The following is a 6,919-nucleotide window of genomic DNA, read 5'->3' as shown; positions in this document are numbered from 1 at the left end:
GGAGAGGTGAGCATCGATTATGTAATATAGAACTTGTAAATTGCGTATTCTTAATGCATCTTGAAAACTTTGTTGGTTAGGCGATAACAGGATCTAGATAAACGATGTTGTTAAGCATCCAAATAATAGTGGGATATACGTCACTGCATATAAAATTCTACAACATCTTTCGTATCTCTGCTATGCTCGATACTATAAATCTCCAGTAATTTTCATTCATCATTTAATGGATAATTTGCAATTTTTTAATCGTAATGATTTATTTTTGATTTTCTACTTTATTTTATGACCATGCTAATTAATAATTACATTATTTTTTTTAGATAACAAGTATCATAGTTTCATGAATCTTATATTAAAATTATGACAAATAATACTTACAAATAATAGATGTTATTGATTCGGATAATAGTATTATCGAATATTGGCGAATCACGAGGTGTGGGCTTTTAATTAGCTCTGCCATGCATATAAATACGAATGTCAAATTCAAATTCAAATTCAAATGTCTTAAGTTATGAAGCATCAAGTCTTCTCAGAAATATACGATGCAATTTATAACTTTATAAAAGCAACTACCCTTATTTATCTTAAACTGCATAAACTGAATAATAAATATGCGGCTTATTCAAATAAGTGAGCAAAAAGTAGACAAATATAATTACTTACTATTTGTCATTATACTTTATCCCAGCTTTTTATACGAGAGTCACCTCTTTATATCCTATTATCCGTTAACTATCATTTTCAACGTCATAAATGAAAAAGAAAGGCCTTTTCACTTCCATGTGGGAAGGTCAGTGGAAGGATTCCATCAGTCAGGAACTATTACGCGCGAGCTCACTTCTCGCTCGATCAATAACCGGGAAATGCCGTCAATTCGGTCCTTTAATTTTCATTTGAGTTAAGCATTGCCCAAGAGATAATCCATGTGGATGATACGTAAATACCATACCATAAGGCCGACTGAATATCGTGAATGCGACCCAGATGTAAGAAGTAAACTATATACACTTTAATCGCATGAACATCGAATCCGAAACTTTTGTAAGTCTCACCAAGCATGAAACTTTTACTTCCCGCGTAAGCAGCGCCATCGCTACTCGCTGCAGGATAATCTCTTCCCTCCATTGCACAGGAGGAAAATCTAGCAGCGGGTGCAACACAGCTGCAGCATGCTGATGGCACGAGACGATGATCCGACGTCTGTACTTCATTCTTGAGCTCAACCAAGTTCGGTCACAGTATCGATTTCTCAAGTCCATGGAAAACTCGTGTAAATCCGGTGAATTCTCACGTTCACCCAACAGATCAATGATGAAGAACACGAGGAAAGACGCGAATTGTAAACAAATTATAATCATGCCTTCGTGTGTGATTTTATGGGCATTTGCATATACATACGTGTTTGTTTGTTGGAGGTTTTTGTTTATGGCTATTATTGTGCATGTTTATCGAAACAAGTGTGTTTGAATTACATTTTTATGTAGTTTGGAAAGCTTGTTTGCTAGTGGTGGTTCATATATGTCGTTCTATGTAGACTTTTACAAATATGTCCATGTAATTATCTATTATTGTACTTATACGTAGTATTGTGCTTTCGTCAATGTTCACATATTTCAATTTATTTTTTTTAAATCCGATAATTACATCTATATGCACATGAGTTTATTTCTATAAGCATGTTTGTGTAAATTTGTAATATGTCGGTGCATTATCGCTCAAACATAATATATCAGATTTCTTTTGAATAAATGTACAGATATATTATCACGTGAAAACAGATTAATATGTATGTATATAATTTTGTCGGAGCATATATTTCCTCAAACTGATTATGAATAATTTTACGTATTAATACACATATAATTATGCAGAATATGCATGCTTAGGATATATAGCTTTTATTCAAATGCACGAGTGGCCGATTATGTGCGTGAATACGTGTTTGAGTGTGTGTGCGCGCGCGCATAAAAAGGGATAGGATTTAATTTTTTTTTTTTTTTTTTTTTTTTTTTTTTTTTTTTTTTTTTTTTTTTAATGAATAAGCTGATGGAAGAAATTTATAAAAAAATATATATTTATAACTTACTTTACTGCTCATCCTGTTACTCTTTCCTCTCTAATTTTAATTCTATTTCGCTCCTCCTCTCTTTACGTGCTTGTTCATTCTGTATTTTTACTTTTTATTAACTTATTTTACTTTTATAGAACAGGTGCATTCATTGTTGAATATATCATTCTTAAATCATCGCGACATTTGTTAACATAATTGAGTACTCAAAATATTTATAAACTCTACAGGCCAAATATCGTATATAGTCATGCAAATATTGAATATCTTATTGAATATATATATATATATATGTGTGTGTGTGTGTGTGTGTGTGTGTGTGTGTGTGTGTGTGTATGTGTAATTTACTTCAGATATTTATAATTATATATGGAAAGATTTATATACAGAATTTAAGTAATTGTAAAATTCATTAGACAAATTTTTTTAATCAATTTTCAATTATTTATTAAATAGTGATTTCAGGATTTATGTTCTTTGACAGCACCTCTTGTTACTTTCAATTATCACGCTTTGTCATTATAATAAAAAATCGGTAGAATATATAACTATTTTAAAAATGTATATAGATATACTAATCAATAATCAATACAAAATATATTAATCGACTTACGAATGTCGTATGATATATAGATATAATACGTAAGGAACATATATAATTATGCAATGAGTAGAATATTTTTGTTTATTTTTAAATAAAGGTACTATGCTACTAAAAAAAGCTATATCTTGTTTTATATTTTTATCTAAAGAACTTTAGCTTATGCCTTAGACCTGTGGAATATATTGCTTTAAAGCAGATTTTAAAAAAAAAGTAATATTGCTCATATTATTTACAAAAAATTATGAGTGTATAATTGTGAGTGACTTGCTCATAAAATCAATAATCATTAAAGTATATTAAGTATATTACAAACAATTTCATTGATTGCAATGTAAAACTATGTTTTATATTTAAATAACCCCATCTATTGAATGATGTAAAATTTTCTATTTATTTTAAATAATACGAAGAATTCACTCTTCATGAAAGATTATTAATTATTGCAGCTCAAGTATTTTCATAACTAAGTATTATTAGAAATCATATATTATGCGTATGGTAAGAGTTTTCATATTTTTTAAGATCTCTAATAAGAAAAGAAAGGAACATGAATATAATTCTTAAACGGAACTATTTGTAAATGTTTCATATGTAAACATCATTTTATACTTTAGCGAGTTAATTATACATTTAATTTTCATTTCACTCGAATTTTGTAAATTAAATTTTATCTCTTTTCATAAAATAACTTCTAATGATAGTTATTTATATTTGCCTTGATGCATTACAATTTATTAATGAATTACTTTTTGTAAATCTACAGAAATATGTCAACGTTTTTATGAAAATACAATCCATTATATACAAGATCTTTTGTCTTGAATTAATTAACTAAATTAATGTATTTTATGTTTTAATTAGAAATATTTTTAGAGAATAATTTAAAAAATTTTAAACAAATTTTAAAGAATTCATTAATATGTTTTTAGTGTGGCACATTCTTATTATTACCCATTTATGCAGGATTATATATATTTTTATATTACTCGTAGTCTTATTTTGAAAAATGAAATTGCGAATGTATATTTTTGTTATTAATACAATTAAATCATTCTATACATAAGGATGTTCATTATTTTCCAACCACAGCATTGTTCTATTTTTTTTTTTGTTTTTAACGAAATTTTCTGACATAATGTTCATTTGATGGTAATTATTAACAAAAAGGAACGATTAAATAATTCAGTGAGAGAGAAATATATCCATACCGCATTAAAAAATATTTATAGAATTTTTAGATTAATTTTTCTTTTCCAACATAAAAATAATTGTTTAATTTTCTACCGTTTTATGTATCACCAATTTATCTATCACCAATGTAACTTATTGATGTAGATTTATAAATGAATTTTTATATAACAAAAAATCTGTTATTATTTAACGATTCTCTATATTAAAAACATTTAATTAATTAGATATAATTTTCATATTTAACAAAAGAGTATCATTTTATAGAATATATGATAAGTTCTTAAAATAGTATTTGACTAATTTTACACGCAAGATTCTCTCGTCGTTTGAAATTTATTATTTCAGGGAAATATTCAAATTTGCCGAAATCGTGTATCCTATATTAGTTAAGCAAGAAGTAAGGAAAATTTCTAATAACCATAAGAAATATGTATTTTTTTTAAATAGGTGTCTGAATTGAAATAACAATTCATTATGATAGAAATAATGAAAAATTTTAGAAAAAAAGTATTGAACTAAATTATAGAGTAAAGCAATACTTTGGCAGACTATTACAATAGCTAATAATTCACTATTATTATAATTGCTCAAATCAATTATCTTCGGCTTATTAACAATAAAAAAGTAAATTTATAAAAAAAAGTTTTACTTTGAATCTGTAAAAGTTTTTTATTGAACATTTGAGTAATACCTTAGCTCATATGTAATTGTAGGTTTTATTATGACTGAAGTGAAGTAATAAATTTACATAAAAGTTTAGTAACAAATTACATTTTATTTACGGAAGCAGTATAATTTATTTGTGTTACTTATTTTCTTGAGTTTAAATATGTTTATAATTTATACGGAGGAGTTAAATTAAGTTAAATATTCATATGCATTTTAATTTAATTTTTAAGTAAGCTAATTAAAAATTAATAATAATTAAAACGAATATTTAAATATCAGTAAAATTATAATTTAAGTTTAATTGAAATAATTTATTAATCTTTTTCTTTAAGGATGAATTCTTATTTATTAATATATAAAATAATATTTCAAAATATCCAATCATTTATTGAATAATTTTCTTTTTTTCCATATTATTAAAAATCTCATTGTGAATTCTAATTATTTTCTGATGTATTTTCAGATAATTATATATAATTAATATTTTTTTATAGAAAGAATATTAGAATATAATTATTAACTTAATATACATGTCTTAAATTGACCCCCAAATATAAATTAATTTTGAATATATATATATATATATATATATATATATATTTATAACTTATAATTAGATGATCGTTATTTTACGCTAAATTAATCAATGGAAAATAATTTTATTTCAATTTTCAAATTCAATAGATAAGTACAATAAGTTAATAAACTAAATGCTTTGGAATACATAAATGGTACAATAAAATAACTAATCCTACATTTATAAATCTATTGTAATTATACATAATTTATAATTAATAATTAAAATTACAGCTTATTTCATAAAAAAATAATTCCAAACACTTTCTTCTTCTTCTTAAATATATAAATAAAAATGGTAACTGTTATATCTAAATGATCTTGAAGCATTATATATAATAGTATTATTGCATTAATTTTCTGATTTTAGTACGGTGTGGCGTCACAAGTGATTATCCTTAGTCTCAAACGTATTTTCGTCATCATTTATTACCGCCTACTAACACTGTATGTGTCGAATGTACAGTTCAATGATGAAATAATACACATAGATAGAATCTTTTTGGTTCGGCAATATATGACGTTCTAAGATGGCTGTCAATCGTCGATATTTTAAAAGATGTAAATCAGTTAATTTGATCGTAGGTGTCTCATTTATTTAAACACTTCCTACACATAGACAAATACTTTGCTCATAATGAGGTGATTTATGTAAACATTTAGCACTCTCATTTTTCATAATATACTTAAGAATTGATGAAGTACAAGAGTTTTTTCTTCTACATAAGAAAATATATAATATCTAATTTGTTGTATGTTATATAAAATAATCATGTTATATTATTTTAATATAAAACGCAAATTTAATTATATTATAAAAAAATAATTATTTTATTATATTACTAAAAGTTATTGAGAAATATATAGTTATATCGAGTAAATATTTGTCCAGAAATTCTAATCACATCTTACATATTTAAAGTAATTTACGCTTTTATAATATAAAATATTAAGAATGTACATATTTCACTATTTTATATACATATATCTTTATTAAATATAATATTTTTTATTTGAAATTTAAATTAAAATTATTTGAAAAATGATGAAAAAAGTACAAAAAAATGTTGTAATAAAAATTATGTTTATGGTAAATTATTTTAGAAAATAATTATATTATGATGACTTACAGATATTAAATAACATATGTGAACGAAATTTCAAACAAATTTTGTAATGTCGTTAAAATTTATAAAGTATTTATAAATAATAAATAATTGAATGCATTTTAAAATTTATTGTTTATAGTTATATTTATACAATTAATATATATATATAGTACTGTATTGATATTTTTGCAACTTATAAGTAGTACGAGTGTGGTAGTATTAGAAATTAATGCAATTAACTTTAATAAATGATTATTGTACAAAAAATTTTAATTAAAGGTCAAAGTGTTTTTTTATAAATGAATTAAATGAATTTTCTGTTCAAAATATTTATCAGGCGGTATTTAATAATATTAATTTCACCGCTTATAACAATTCCTTATCATGATTTTTGCACGTCGTATTAATTTTCAAAACTTCACTTACTTTCCTCGTTAGATCGATTCACAATCAATATCATAAATTACACGATTGTAGCCATCAATATAATAAAGAGTGAAATGTTCATGATTTCCTTTCTCATGATAATTGGATCATTAAATATATATAGCAAAACGCCAACGATTGCCTTGTCGATTTACTGGCACTATTTACATCATGATATGTGATGTGTATATATGTATACGTGCACTCTCTCACTCTCTCTCTCTCTCTCTCTCTCTCTCTCTCTCTCTCTCTCTCTCTCTCTCTAATGTG

Source organism: Ceratosolen solmsi, unplaced genomic scaffold (genome assembly GCF_000503995.2).
Source record: "Ceratosolen solmsi marchali unplaced genomic scaffold, CerSol_1.0 scaffold2, whole genome shotgun sequence".
NCBI classification, from domain to species: domain Eukaryota; kingdom Metazoa; phylum Arthropoda; class Insecta; order Hymenoptera; family Agaonidae; genus Ceratosolen; species Ceratosolen solmsi.
Note: the sequence above shows the minus strand (reverse complement) of the source record.